Raw genomic sequence first — 17,699 nt, 5'->3', positions numbered from 1 at the left:
TCATCTCAGAAAACCATATCGTCAATTAATCATTGACAATCCAAGACATTCATCTCAGTTAACCATATCGTCTAGTAATCATTGGCAATCCAAGACATGCATCTCAGTTAACCATATCGTCTAGTAATCATTGGCAATCCCAGACATTCATCTCAGTTAACCATATCGACAAGTAATCATTGGCAATCCAAGACATTCATCTCAGTTAACCATACCGTCTAGTAATCATTGGCAATCCCAGACATTCATCTCAGTTAACCATATCGTGTAGTAATCATTGGCAATCCAAGACATTCATCTCAGTTAACCATATCGTCAAGTAATCATTGTCAATCCAAGACATTCATCTCAGTTAACCATATCGTCAAGTAGTCATTAGCAATCCAAGACATTCATCTCAGTTAACTATACCGTATAGTAATCATTGGCAATCCCAGACATTCATCTTAGTTAACCATATCGTCAAGTAGTCATTAGCAATCCTAAACATTCATCTCAGTTAACCATATCGTCAAGTAATCATTGACAATCCAAGGCATTCATCTCAGTTGACCATATCGTCTAGTAATCATTGGCAATCCCAGACATTCATCTCAGTTAACCATATCGTCAAGTAATCATTGACAACCCAAGACATTCATCTCAGTTAACCATATCGTCTAGTAATCGCTGGCAATCCTAAACATTCATCTCAGTTAACCATATCGTCAAGTAATCATTGACAATCCAAGGCATTCATCTCAGTTGACCATATCGTCTAGTAATCATTGGTAATCCCAGACATTCATCTCAGTTAACCATACCGTCTAGTAATCATTGGCAATCCCAGACATTCATCTCAGTTAACCATATCGTCAAGTAATCATTGACAACCCAAGACATTCATCTCAGTTAACCATATCGTCAAGTAATCATTGACAACCCAAGACATTCATCTCAGTTAACCATATCGTCTAGTAATCATTGGCAATCCTAAACATTCATTTCAGTTAACCATATCGTCAAGTAATCATTGTCAATCCAAGGCATTCATCTCAGTTGACCATATCGTCTAGTAATCATTGGCAATCCAAGACAATCATCTCAGTTAATCATATCGTCAAGTAATCATTGACAACCCAAGACATTCATCTCAGTTAACCATATCGTCAAGTACTCATTGGCAATCCAAGACATTCATCTCAGTTAACCATATCGTCTAGTAATCATTGGCAATCCAAGACATGCATCTCAGTTTACCATATCGTCAAGTAATCATTGGCAATCCAAGACATTCATCTCAGTTAACCATATCGTCTAGTAATCATTGACAATCCAAGGCATTCATCTCAGTTAACCATATCGTCAAGTACTCATTGGCAATCCCAGACATTCATCTCAGTTAACCATATCGTCAAGTAATCATTGGCAATCCAAGACATTCATCTCAGTTAACCATATCGTCTAGTAATCATTGGCAATCCAAGACATTCATCTCAGTTAACCATATCGTCAAGTACTCATTGGCAATCCAAGACATTCATCTCAGTTAACCATATCGTCTAGTAATCATTGGCAATCCCAGACATTCATCTCAGTTAACCATATCGTCAAGTAATCATTGGCAATCCAAGACATTCATCTCAGTTAACCATATCGTCTAGTAATCATTGACAATCCAAGACATTCATCTCAGTTAACCATATCGTCAAGTAATCATTGGCAATCCAAGGCATTCATCTCAGTTAACCATATCGTCAAGTAATCATTGACAACCCAAGACATTCATCTCAGTTAACCATATCGTCAAGTACTCATTGGCAATCCAAGACATTCATCTCAGTTAACCATATCGTCTAGTAATCATTGACAATCCAAGGCATTCATCTCAGTTGACCATATCGTCAAGTACTCATTGGCAATCCCAGACATTCATCTCAGTTAACCATATCGTCTAGTAATCATTGGCAATCCAAGGCATTCATCTCAGTTAACCATATCGTCAAGTACTCATTGGCAATCCAAGACATTCATCTCAGTTAACCATATCGTCTAGTAATCATTGGCAATCACAGACATTCATCTCAGTTAACTATATCGTCAAGTAATCATTGACAACCCAAGACATTCATCTCAGTTAACCATATCGTCAAGTACTCATTGGCAATCCAAGACATTCATCTCAGTTAACCATATCGTCTAGTAATTTATTGGCAATCCCAGACATTCATCTCAGTTAACCATATCGTCAAGTACTCATTGGCAATCCAAGACATTCATCTCAGTTAACCATATCGTCAAGTACTCATTGGCAATCCCAGACATTCATCTCAGTTAACCATATCGTGTAGTAATCATTGGCAATCCAAGACATTCATCTCAGTTAACCATATCGTCAAGTACTCATTGGCAATCCCAGACATTCATCTCAGTTAACCATATCGTCTAGTAATCATTGGCAATCCCAGACATTCATCTCAGTTAACCATATCGTGTAGTAATCATTGGCAATCCAAGACATTCATCTCAGTTAACCATATCGTCAAGTACTCATTGGCAATCCCAGACATTCATCTCAGTTAACCATATCGTCTAGTAATCATTGGCAATCCCAGACATTCATCTCAGTTAACCATATCGTGTAGTAATCATTGGCAATCCTAAACATTCATCTCAGTTAACCATATCGTCAAGTAATCATTGGCAATCCAAGACATTTATCTCAGTTAACCATATCGTCAAGTACTCATTGGCAATCCAAGACATTCATCTCAGTTAACCATATCGTCAAGTACTCATTGGCAATCCCAGACATTCATCTCAGTTAACCATATCGTCAAGTACTCATTGGCAATCCCAGACATTCATCTCAGTTAACCATATCGTCAAGTACTCATTGGCGATCCAAGACATTCATCTCAGTTAACCATATCGTCACGTAATCATTGGCAATCCAAGGCATTCATCTCAGTTAACCATATCGTCAAGTACTCATTCACAACCCAAGACATTCATCTCAGTTAACCATATCGTCAAGTACTCATTCGCAATCCCAGACATTCATCTCAGTTAACCATATCGTCAAGTAATCATTGGCAATCCCAGACATTCATCTCAGTTAACCATATCGTCAAGTACTCATTGGCAATCCAAGGCATTCATCTCAGTTCATCATATCGTCAAGTACTCATTGGCAATCCAAGACATTCATCTCAGTTAACCATATCGTCTAGTAATCATTGGCAATCCAAGACATTCATCTCAGTTAACCATATCGTCAAGTAATCATTGACAACCCAAGACATTCATCTCAGTTAACCATATCGTCAAGTACTCATTGGCAATCCAAGACATTCATCTCAGTTAACCATATCGTCTAGTAATCATTGGCAATCCCAGACATTCATCTCAGTTAACCATATCATCAAGTACTCATTGGCAATCCAAGACATTCATCTCAGTTAACCATATCGTCAAGTACTCATTGGCAATCCCAGACATTCATCTCAGTTAACCATATCGTCTAGTAATCATTGGCAATCCAAGACATTCATCTCAGTTGACCATATCGTCTAGTAATCAATGGCAATCCAAGACATTCATCTCAGTAAACCATACCGTCTAGTAATCATTGACAACCCAAGACATTCATCTCAGTTAACCATATCGTCTAGTAATCATTGGCAATCCAAGACATTCATCTCAGTTAACCATATCGTCTAGTAATCATTGACAACCCAAGACATTCATCTCAGTTAACCATATCGTCAAGTAATCATTGGCAATCCAAGACATTCATCTCAGTTAACCATATCGTCTAGTAATCATTGGCAATCCAAGACATTCATCTCAGTTAACCATATCGTCTAGTAATCATTGGCAATCCAAGACATTCATCTCAGTTGACCATATCGTCTAGTAATCAATGGCAATCCAAGACATTCATCTCAGTTAACCATACCGTCTAGTAATCATTGGCAATCCAAGACATTCATCTCAGTTAACCATATCGTCTAGTAATCATTGGCAATCCAAGACATTCATCTCAGTTGACCATATCGTCTAGTAATCAATGGCAATCCAAGACATTCATCTCAGTTAACCATACCGTCTAGTAATCACTGGCAATTCAAGACATTCATCTCAGTTAACCATATCGTCTAGTAATCATTGGCAATCCCAGACATCCATCTCAGTTGACCATATCGTCTAGTAATCAATGGCAATCCAAGACATTCATCTCAGTTAACCATACCGTCTAGTAACCACTGGCAATTCAAGACATTCATCTCAGTTAACCATACCGTCTAGTAATCATTGGCAATCCAAGACATCCATCTCAGTTGACCATATCGTCTAGTAATCAATGGCAATCCAAGACATTCATCTCAGTTAACCATACCGTCTAGTAATCACTGGCAATTCAAGACATTCATCTCAGTTAACCATATCGTCTAGTAATCATTGGCAATCCCAGACATCCATCTCAGTTGACCATATCGTCTAGTAATCAATGGCAATCCAAGACATTCATCTCAGTTAACCATACCGTCTAGTAATCACTGGCAATCCCAGACATCCATCTCAATTGACCATATCGTTTAGTAATCATTGGCAATCCCAGACATTCATCTCAGTTAACCATACCGTCTAGTAATCACTGGCAATTTCAGACATTCATCTCAGAAAACCATATCGTCAATTAATCATTGACAATCCAAGACATTCATCTCAGTTAACCATATCGTCTAGTAATCATTGGCAATCCAAGACATGCATCTCAGTTAACCATATCGTCTAGTAATCATTGGCAATCCCAGACATTCATCTCAGTTAACCATATCGACAAGTAATCATTGGCAATCCAAGACATTCATCTCAGTTAACCATACCGTCTAGTAATCATTGGCAATCCCAGACATTCATCTCAGTTAACCATATCGTGTAGTAATCATTGGCAATCCAAGACATTCATCTCAGTTAACCATATCGTCAAGTAATCATTGTCAATCCAAGACATTCATCTCAGTTAACCATATCGTCAAGTAGTCATTAGCAATCCAAGACATTCATCTCAGTTAACTATACCGTATAGTAATCATTGGCAATCCCAGACATTCATCTTAGTTAACCATATCGTCAAGTAGTCATTAGCAATCCTAAACATTCATCTCAGTTAACCATATCGTCAAGTAATCATTGACAATCCAAGGCATTCATCTCAGTTGACCATATCGTCTAGTAATCATTGGCAATCCCAGACATTCATCTCAGTTAACCATATCGTCAAGTAATCATTGACAACCCAAGACATTCATCTCAGTTAACCATATCGTCTAGTAATCGTTGGCAATCCTAAACATTCATCTCAGTTAACCATATCGTCAAGTAATCATTGACAATCCAAGGCATTCATCTCAGTTGACCATATCGTCTAGTAATCATTGGTAATCCCAGACATTCATCTCAGTTAACCATACCGTCTAGTAATCATTGGCAATCCCAGACATTCATCTCAGTTAACCATATCGTCAAGTAATCATTGACAACCCAAGACATTCATCTCAGTTAACCATATCGTCAAGTAATCATTGACAACCCAAGACATTCATCTCAGTTAACCATATCGTCTAGTAATCATTGGCAATCCTAAACATTCATTTCAGTTAACCATATCGTCAAGTAATCATTGTCAATCCAAGGCATTCATCTCAGTTGACCATATCGTCTAGTAATCATTGGCAATCCAAGACAATCATCTCAGTTAATCATATCGTCAAGTAATCATTGACAACCCAAGACATTCATCTCAGTTAACCATATCGTCAAGTACTCATTGGCAATCCAAGACATTCATCTCAGTTAACCATATCGTCTAGTAATCATTGGCAATCCAAGACATGCATCTCAGTTTACCATATCGTCAAGTAATCATTGGCAATCCAAGACATTCATCTCAGTTAACCATATCGTCTAGTAATCATTGACAATCCAAGGCATTCATCTCAGTTAACCATATCGTCAAGTACTCATTGGCAATCCCAGACATTCATCTCAGTTAACCATATCGTCAAGTAATCATTGGCAATCCAAGACATTCATCTCAGTTAACCATATCGTCTAGTAATCATTGGCAATCCAAGACATTCATCTCAGTTAACCATATCGTCAAGTACTCATTGGCAATCCAAGACATTCATCTCAGTTAAGCATATCGTCTAGTAATCATTGGCAATCCCAGACATTCATCTCAGTTAACCATATCGTCAAGTAATCATTGGCAATCCAAGACATTCATCTCAGTTAACCATATCGTCTAGTAATCATTGACAATCCAAGACATTCATCTCAGTTAACCATATCGTCAAGTAATCATTGGCAATCCAAGGCATTCATCTCAGTTAACCATATCGTCAAGTAATCATTGACAACCCAAGACATTCATCTCAGTTAACCATATCGTCAAGTACTCATTGGCAATCCAAGACATTCATCTCAGTTAACCATATCGTCTAGTAATCATTGACAATCCAAGGCATTCATCTCAGTTGACCATATCGTCAAGTACTCATTGGCAATCCCAGACATTCATCTCAGTTAACCATATCGTCTAGTAATCATTGGCAATCCAAGGCATTCATCTCAGTTAACCATATCGTCAAGTACTCATTGGCAATCCAAGACATTCATCTCAGTTAGCCATATCGTCTAGTAATCATTGGCAATCACAGACATTCATCTCAGTTAACTATATCGTCAAGTAATCATTGACAACCCAAGACATTCATCTCAGTTAACCATATCGTCAAGTACTCATTGGCAATCCAAGACATTCATCTCAGTTAACCATATCGTCTAGTAATTTATTGGCAATCCCAGACATTCATCTCAGTTAACCATATCGTCAAGTACTCATTGGCAATCCAAGACATTCATCTCAGTTAACCATATCGTCAAGTACTCATTGGCAATCCCAGACATTCATCTCAGTTAACCATATCGTGTAGTAATCATTGGCAATCCAAGACATTCATCTCAGTTAACCATATCGTCAAGTACTCATTGGCAATCCCAGACATTCATCTCAGTTAACCATATCGTCTAGTAATCATTGGCAATCCCAGACATTCATCTCAGTTAACCATATCGTGTAGTAATCATTGGCAATCCTAAACATTCATCTCAGTTAACCATATCGTCAAGTAATCATTGGCAATCCAAGACATTTATCTCAGTTAACCATATCGTCAAGTACTCATTGGCAATCCAAGACATTCATCTCAGTTAACCATATCGTCAAGTACTCATTGGCAATCCCAGACATTCATCTCAGTTAACCATATCGTCAAGTACTCATTGGCAATCCCAGACATTCATCTCAGTTAACCATATCGTCAAGTACTCATTGGCGATCCAAGACATTCATCTCAGTTAACCATATCGTCACGTAATCATTGGCAATCCAAGGCATTCATCTCAGTTAACCATATCGTCAAGTACTCATTCACAACCCAAGACATTCATCTCAGTTAACCATATCGTCAAGTACTCATTCGCAATCCCAGACATTCATCTCAGTTAACCATATCGTCAAGTAATCATTGGCAATCCCAGACATTCATCTCAGTTAACCATATCGTCAAGTACTCATTGGCAATCCAAGGCATTCATCTCAGTTAATCATATCGTCAAGTACTCATTGGCAATCCAAGACATTCATCTCAGTTAACCATATCGTCTAGTAATCATTGGCAATCCAAGACATTCATCTCAGTTAACCATATCGTCAAGTAATCATTGACAACCCAAGACATTCATCTCAGTTAACCATATCGTCAAGTACTCATTGGCAATCCAAGACATTCATCTCAGTTAACCATATCGTCTAGTAATCATTGGCAATCCCAGACATTCATCTCAGTTAACCATATCATCAAGTACTCATTGGCAATCCAAGACATTCATCTCAGTTAACCATATCGTCAAGTACTCATTGGCAATCCCAGACATTCATCTCAGTTAACCATATCGTGTAGTAATCATTGGCAATCCCAGACATTCATCTCAGTTAACCATATCGTCTAGTAATCATTGGCAATCCCAGACATTCATCTCAGTTAACCATATCGTGTAGTAATCATTGGCAATCCTAAACATTCATCTCAGTTAACCATATCGTCAAGTAATCATTGGCAATCCAAGACATTTATCTCAGTTAACCATATCGTCAAGTACTCATTGGCAATCCAAGACATTCATCTCAGTTAACCATATCGTCAAGTACTCATTGGCAATCCCAGACATTCATCTCAGTTAACCATATCGTCAAGTACTCATTGGCAATCCCAGACATTCATCTCAGTTAACCATATCGTCAAGTACTCATTGACAACCCAAGACATTCATCTCAGTTAACCATATCGTCAAGTACTCATTGGCAATCCCAGACATTCATCTCAGTTAACCTTATCGTCAAGTACTCATTGGCAATCCCAGACATTCATCTCAGTTAACCATATCGTCAAGTACTCATTGACAACCCAAGACATTCATCTCAGTTAACCATATCGTCAAGTAATCATTGGCAATCCAAGGCATTCATCTCAGTTAACCATATCGTCAAGTACTCATTGACAACCCAAGACATTCATCTCAGTTAACCATATCGTCAAGTACTCATTGGCAATCCCAGACATTCATCTCAGTTAACCATATCGTCAAGTAATCATTGGCAATCCCAGATATTCATCTCAGTTAACCATATCGTCAAGTACTCATTGGCAATCCAAGGCATTCATCTCAGTTAATCATATCGTCAAGTACTCATTGGCAATCCAAGACATTCATCTCAGTTAACCATATCGTCTAGTAATCATTGGCAATCCAAGACATTTATCTCAGTTAACCATATCGTCAAGTAATCATTGACAACCCAAGACATTCATCTCAGTTAACCATATCGTCAAGTACTCATTGGCAATCCAAGACATTCATCTCAGTTAACCATATCGTCTAGTAATCATTGGCAATCCAAGACATGTATCTCAGTTAACCATATCGTCTAGTAATCATTGGCAATCCAAGACATTCATCTCAGTTAACCATATCGTCAAGTACTCATTGGCAATCCAAGACATTCATCTCAGTTAACCATATCGTCAAGTACTCATTGGCAATCCAAGACATTCATCTCAGTTAACCATATCGTCTAGTAATCATTGGCAATCCAAGACATTTATCTCAGTTAACCATATCGTCTAGTAATCATTGGCAATCCAAGACATTCATCTCAGTTAACCATATCGTCAAGTAATCATTGACAACCCAAGACATTCATCTCAGTTAACCATATCGTCAAGTACTCATTGGCAATCCAAGACATTCATCTCAGTTAACCATATCGTCAAGTAATCATTGACAACCCAAGACATTCATCTCAGTTAACCATATCGTCAAGTACTCATTAACAACCCAAGACATTCATCTCAGTTAACCATATCGTCAAGTACTCATTGGCAATCCCAGACATTCATCTCAGTTAACCATATCGTCTAGTAATCATTGGCAATCCAAGACATTTATCTCAGTTAACCATATCATCAAGTACTCATTGGCAATCCAAGACATTCATCTCAGTTAACCATATCGTCAAGTAATCATTGACAACCCAAGACATTCATCTCAGTTAACCACATCGTCTAGTAATCATTGGCAATCCAAGACATTTATCTCAGTTAACCATATCGTCTAGTAATCATTGGCAATCCAAGACATTCATCTCAGTTAACCATATCGTCTAGTAATCATTGGCAATCCAAGACATTTATCTCAGTTAACCATATCGTCTAGTAATCATTGGCAATCCAAGACATTTATCGCAGTTAACCATATCGTCTAGTAATCATTGGCAATCCAAAACATTCATCTCAGTTAACCATATCGTCAAGTAATCATTGGCAATCCCAGACATTCATCTCAGTTAACCATATCGTCAAGTAATCATTGGCAATCCCAGACATTCATCTCAGTTAACCATATCGTCAAGTAATCATTGACAACCCAAGACATTCATCTCAGTTAACCATATCATCGAGTATTCAATGGCAATCCAAGACATTCATCTCAGTTAACCATATCGTCAAGTGATCATTGGCAATCCCAGACATTCATCTCAGTTAACCATACCGTCTAGTAATCATTGGCAATCCAAGACATTCATCTCAGTTAACCATACCGTCAAGTACTCATTGTCAATCCAAGACATTCATCTCAGTTAACCATATCACCAAGTAATGGAGTGGTGGAATGGTGTTGCCCATGGTTAAATTGACTTGGACGCACAGTTCAAAATACATGTCACTTCGTAAAATATGCTCACGTGTAGCGTTCGTCAATACTTGGTGTGTGCTCTATATGTCTAATATTGAGTAACATTTGACATCGCGATTTACTGGACCTATCACACAATTTAACCAAATAACGGCTCCGCTGCATTTAATTCTAATCTATGTGTGTTTAACTAGTTTGTCTAGAAACGTCGCCAATAAATATATATGCAGTCTATAGCAAGACTATCCAAATGCGATATTGGTAGGCGTGACTCAAATAGAGTAACAATAGTATGGTATCTTTCCTGTAGCATGATTCTATCACAATGTTTCAAAATTTTGGTCGGCATATGGCGAAAAAAATATATATTGTTACTATCTTATGATGTATTTTTCAAGAAGTGTTATTTTAGTAGGGTTTTAAATGACGAAATGTGTTTGCATCGTATAGTTTATGGAAATTGCTACCAAATTACCATTTTATGCAAATTACCATTTTATGCAAATTATTTGACATTTTTTTGTCAACAAACAGGTTGACAGTCAATTAAAAAATGTCGACTGTCGACTACCGCTAAAACGATTACTTATAGAAAGATTTCAACAAGAAGTATTCTCACTGCCATATGCGCTACAATGTGCGAACATGTGAAAACACACGAATAACATTCTACATTTAGTCTGTACAACGTTTACTACATCGCAAAATGTTTTACACCCTAACAACGATATCAAAAATGTCTACACATCACCTATATATCATAATTCCATTGACCCATTTTATTGTAACGCGTTTGTAGTCAGCTAAATGACAGGATTCCCACGTGACACACCATCCTTGAGCCTTGAGCTGTCCATTTGAAGCATAAGTGAATCTTGCAGGATTGTGTGATTACAACATAGACCTGACGGTCCTGATACGACTGACCGATTTATGTAGATGGAATATTAATCGAAAAATATACGTTTTTATCCCATTGCGTTTGATATGCCCTCAGATATTACATATATATAGTATAGTCATGGAAGGTACCAAAAGTAAAACACAAGAGTTGAATTGTCCGTCAGGTGATCTCCTAGACAAACATTGGTACACTACTATATTTGCATATAACTCAGCTTTCAGATGACGTATATGTTGTAATAGTAGCATACTTAATAACATTGGGAGATTCACTGAATCACAGTATATTACCATTTCTCATGGAAATATAAGTACATGCATTTATAACTTTCCCATTAGCGTGTCTCGTTCCTTGATTATCAGCGTTGCATAATAGTGTAACGGTGGCCGTGAAAAAAATGTACGGTTAATTTCTGGCTTTTTGTGAAGTTATAAATAAATTCATTGACATTTCCATGGGAAATGATGTTATACTTTTTCATTTCACCGTGTTTTGAGCCTAGTAAATGCTTATACGAAGGCATTTTTGTATCGCCCTAGAGAAACAAAAGTATTAACATTAGCGTGGAGGTGGCTATACGCATCTCGTTGTCTTTGTTCTATTAGATGCGCACGTGATTACATGAAATAAAATGGTGTTTCTATAGTCAACATAATATTTTCATGATTCAATACACAGTATAGAGTACAATGTTTATCGGATCTGTATTATTTTGGAGGATTTTTTCTAGTTTTACCAGAAAGATGTACAAGTTTCAATGAAGCCTAATTAGTTCATCCAATTTGAATAATTATGATGGTCGTAATGAATATTGTAATAATTTAATCAATTTTAATTCATCGATAGGCGCGTTAATTATCATGGGTCCATGAATTACCTTGAGTTGCGTGATTTCAAATTAGAGGCAAAGTAATTTATTTTTAGCCACAGGCGATGAAATTGATCATTTTTACAACAAAACTGTTGTAAATTTCATGTTTGTAGAGATGATAGATATCATAGAAAATATGATGAGTTGTTACTGGTTGCAGTCAGGTTGTGGGGGTGTCGTTGAGTGTTCTCAGTAAAAGTGTGTTTGTGGGGGGGGGGGGGGCTAAATCTGTTCAACTAATCTGAATAATTTGTGAGGAGAATTATCCTGTGACGGTTAGAACAAATCTGACATCCAAGTTCAATTGGTGTTATAATAACATAAATAGTCAACTATATTGACTTAGAAGGTAAAAAGTACCGTGACCTCCAGCACTGCAGTAACCATCTCAGTGCCTTGTGAACCATCTGAAAGAAACCTTTAATTTTTAGAAGTATTTATGCCTGAATCTACAAACTGCAAACAAGTATTTATAAACTTCTAAAACATCGTTTATTGTACGACAATAATAGAGGATAGAAAATTACACTACAGTGCCACATTGCTTTTTCATATCAATAATTCATACAACGTTATCACTTGTTTTTGTTGCACGTCTATTTTATCGGCGTTCGATACTAACTGCAATATTTTTTTCTTACTTTGTTTTTACATTTAGTTTCTGCCAAACAGAACATAGCTTGAATTGAAATGATGGCTTGATATATGAACTGAAAATGTTTTGTGACACTCTCGACGGTAAGGGTGTGATTATCTTCATATGGTACGCTCTTCATTATTTCAGATCATCGCCATGGCAATAAATGTATCAAATTGTCATCTTTCTTTCTGATATCATAATCTAAAACGACACGATGTCTGCCAGCTATTTTAGTAAATGAGTATTTCACCCATTTGTTCATTGGTTTAGACTTCTCGTAAATTTTAATCTGTCTCATATCGATCTCTAAAAACAGTCGATTTTTTCCGTTACGTCATCATTACCGTGAAATCTTGTATAATACATACAAGCATGGAATGGTAAGCATGGCGCTTTTCTTCATGTACAATCGACCAAACATCGTCTTCTATTTTTGTAATGGGATATGAAATTTGATCTGAGCCGGAGGGCCACTAGAAATGTAACTCGGTGCGCAGGCGCAACACAAAAACGAATATCATGTTGGAGAGATGTGTGTAATATTGGAGACTGGTGTCGGGCAATGTCGGGTAATTTAGTCGATTTTGTTTATAATTGCTCACAGTGAGATGTATCTAACTAAAGTAAGTGTTTGTTGAATGTCACCACGTACAACTCTTGGGATACAGTGATGTAGTAAATAGTTTAGAACGAAGCATTTCACTACTGGAAATGCATTGGTCAATGCCACGTGCGACACTGCAGACACGGATAAGACCATATCAAATCAATAATACGCGTTAGGCGACCTTTGCATACAATTAATTCGAACATAGAACTCAACATTAACACTAAGTAATTAGTCATTTCACTCATGTGATCGATTCCAGTAATAAAAATAATGTATAAAATATAAAAAAAGTTTACACGTACACTGTCACGATTGGTGGTATTACTTTCATTTCAAATTGTAAATGAATACGAGACTAATTTAGTGTACCCCGAGGCAAGAAACATATTATGTGCTATACACGTCGTGTTCGTGTTGCTGATTAATAGCCTAATTAACCAGTGAAATGGACAATATCAGGTACGTTTCTATTGTTCGCCAAACATTGTTATACGGTCGTGTTTTAATTCTTGTGTAGTCCTGGAAACTGGGCCTGGAGACAGGTTAAATCGAGGGAACTCCTCACCACCACAGATAACAAATTTTGCATCATATATGGTCAAGGCGTTTTGGATTCACTAGTGTTTGACAACCGAACACTATCATGGCAAAATTAATATGTTTAAACTAGTGAATGAATGAACCAAGGTGATATTATTTGACTACTAAAGGTTGAACTTATTATTCCGCCTTTTCAAATTGTGTTTTGGGTACTAGTGTTGGGACCCTGTGCTTAGTGCTAGGATGGGATACATTAGTGTTGGGATGCTAGGCTTAGTACTAAGATGGGATACATTAGTGGTAGGATCCTGGGTTTAGTGTTAGGATAATATTCACTAGTGTTGGGATTCTGGGCTTAGTGCTGGGATGGGATACATTAGTGTTGGGATCCTGGGCTTAGTGTTAGGATGGGATATACTAGTGTTGGGATCCTGGGCTTAGCGCTAGGATGGGATACATTAGTGTGGGATTCTAGGCTTAGTGCTAAGATGGGAAACATTAGAGGTAGGATCCTGGGTTTAGTGTTAGGACAATATTCACTAGTGTTGGGATTCTGGGCTTAGTGCTGGGATGGGATACATTAGTGTTGGGATCCTGGGCTTAGTGTTAGAATGGGATATATTAGTGTTGGGATCATGGGCTTAGTGCTGAGATGGGATACATTAGTGTTGGGATCCTGGGCTTAGTGATAGGATGGGATACATTAGTGTTGGGATCCCGGGCTTAGTGTTGGCATGGGATACAAGAGTGTTGGTTTCATGGGCTTAGTGCTGAGATGCGATACATTAGTGTTGGGATCCTGGGCTTAGTGCTAGGATGGCATACAATAGTGTTGGTATCCCGGGCTTAGTGCTGGGATGGAATACAATAGTATTGGGATCCTGGGCTTAGTGATGGGATTGGATACACTAGTGTTTGGATCCTACGCTTAGTGTTGGGATGGGATATAATAGTGTTGGGGTCCTGGGCTTTGTGTTAGGGTGGGATATACTAGTGCTGGGATCCTGGGCTTAGTGCTGGGATGGGATATACTAGTGTTGGGATACTTGGCTTAGTGCTGGGATGGGATATACTAGTGTTGGGATACTTGGCTTAGTGCTGGGATGGGATATACTAGTGTTGGGATACTTGGCTTAGTGCTGGGATGGGATATACTAGTGTTGGGATACTTGGCTTAGTGTTAGGATGGGATATACTAGTGTTGGGATACTTGGCTTTGTGCTGGGATGGGATATACTAGTGTTGGGATACTTGGCTTAGTGCTGGGATGGAATATACTAGTGTTGGGATACTTGGCTTAGTGCTGGGATGGGATATACTAGTGTTGGGATACTTGGCTTAGTGTTAGGATGGGATATACTAGTGTTGGGATACTTGGCTTTGTGCTGGGATGGGATATACTAGAGTTGGGATACTTGGCTTAGTGCTGGGATGGGATATACTAGTGTTGGGATACTTGGCTTAGTGCTGGGATGGGATATACTAGTGTTGGGATACTTGGCTTAGTGCTGGGATGGGATATACTAGTGTTGGGATACTTGGCTTAGTGTTAGGATGGGATATACTAGTGTTGGGATACTTGGCTTTGTGCTGGGATGGGATATACTAGTGTTGTGATACTTGGCTTAGTGCTGGGATGGAATATACTTGTGTTGGGATACTTGGCTTAGTGCTGGGATGGGATATACTAGTGTTGGGATACTTGGCTTAGTGTTAGGATGGGATATACTAGTGTTGGGATACTTGGCTTTGTGCTGGGATGGGATATACTAGTGTTGGGATACTTGGCTTAGTGCTGAGATGGGATATACTAGTGTTGGAATACTTGGCTTAGTGCTGGGATGGGATATACTAGTGTTGGGATACTTGGCTTAGTGTTAGGATGGGATATACTAGTGTTGGAATACTTGGCTTAGTGCTGGGATGGGATATACTAGTGTTGGGATACTTGGCTTAGTGTTAGGATGGGTTATACTAGTGTTGGGATACTTGGCTTAGTGTTAGGATGGGATATACTAGTGTTGGTATACTTGGCTTAGTGCTGGGATGGGATATACTAGTGTTGGGATACTTGGCTCAGTACTGGGATGGGTTACACTATTGTTGGGATCCTGGGCTTAGTGTTAGGATGGGTTACACTATTGTTGGGATCCTGGGCTTAGTGTTAGGATGGGATATACTAGTGTTGGGATCCTGGGCTTAGTGTTAGGATGGGTTATACTAGTGTTGGGATACCTGGCTTAGTGTTAGGATGGGATATACTACGAACCAGTTGAGCAAGGCTAACTGAGTCGTGACCTCGATGTGGTTCGTAACCAGTCTTGTGATTGGTTGTTGACAAATGCAGAACCGGCCACGCCTCCAACTGTGCCATGCGTTCGGGCAAACCGTTAGGAATTCCCAAATGGAGTAAATTTGTGTAGTTTTCTTGATTTATTCTGCAGATATCGGTAAAATGTAGGTAAGGCTTTGGCGAAATTTGAAGGAGCAACTAATATTCTTCAACCTGGTATTTTTTTTTAGATTTTATTTTTCATTCTTTTTGTCTGTTTTTTGGAGTTTAAAAAATGTGAGCTGGCTGGAGCCTTCATCCCTTGTCTATTTCTTACACTAGATACCAGCCGATACTCCCCCCCCCCCGCTCATAGAGACTGCGTATTACAGTTGATTATAGTTCCTGGGTTCCCTGTGATGTGATCTGGCGCGCCAATAAACATCTCTTACAAAATAGACTCGTGCCTTGTCCAATGGTACTTTGCGCTCCTCCCGCTCAAAGGGACAAGTCTCGCGCATACCGCATAGCACCATGGGACAAGAGACGAGCGTGACACACAGAACAGACTAATATGCTCCAAAGAATGGCAATTAGACGTGAGTCTAAATAACGCCTGGGGCAATGCATTATAGAAGATAGGCAGGTGACTCTACTTACTATATATGCACCTGACACTGAAGTCTGCGTGATATTAGTTTATGACGAGACGGCTTTAATCGTGGGGGGCTTTTATGAGACATGAAACTGATTGAAATAATCCCTGCAGTTTTTCCGTATGTGTCGTGCTATGCAATTAACTTCATGAAAGTGAATAGAAATCGCAGAAAATTATTTCAACTCGACAATATTTGTGTTAATGAGATGAAATTCAATTTATTGATACTTTTAAAAAGGATTTGTAAAATTATTGACACTAGCTAGTATTTGGAGCAGTGTATATTCTAAAAGAGGCATTAGGAAAGTGGTTATTACGTTAATACTATAAACGTTGTCATCCTCGGCGATCAGTTGCTGGCAATACAGTGACGTCATAACGCATTTTTAGAAGGTCTGTAAACCATAATGTCGCATTTCTGTTGATGCTGAAATTACTCATGGATTATTAGTGATGGTAAACTCGCATCATTGTAATTACGAGTAAATGCAGAATATTTTTAAAAAGCGCATGCGCTGTGAATTACTCTTATAAACGATATTATATTTTGTTCAACAAAACACTTGATGTATATATTATTCATACTGCCTCGGGTAGAATAAAAATGACGACGTCATTGTAACGTGGTCTACCGATTGTACAAATTACGAATAACTTTCCGTTAAACCAAACTCTTCTTCTTGGTCAGCATGCCGCTTTTTTGTCGACATTAGGATGTTGAAACTTTCATGAGTATTTGACTTTATGGATTCATAAGTAATCATGCCTGTGGGGATGCTATTAACATCACGATGTCAACGTGCAATCAAAAATAGCATCGAACATATATTTCAGCAAGACTTCTCGTTGCAGTCGGAAACATGTGATGAAGATGGAGTGTTAGGATTGGAGCACCC

The sequence above is a fragment of the Saccoglossus kowalevskii genome, chromosome 16 (assembly GCF_978046115.1).
Source record: "Saccoglossus kowalevskii chromosome 16, keSacKowa6.1, whole genome shotgun sequence".
Lineage (NCBI taxonomy): Eukaryota > Metazoa > Hemichordata > Enteropneusta > Harrimaniidae > Saccoglossus > Saccoglossus kowalevskii.
The sequence above is the reverse complement of the archived record's forward strand: the minus strand, read 5'-3'. Positions refer to the sequence as shown.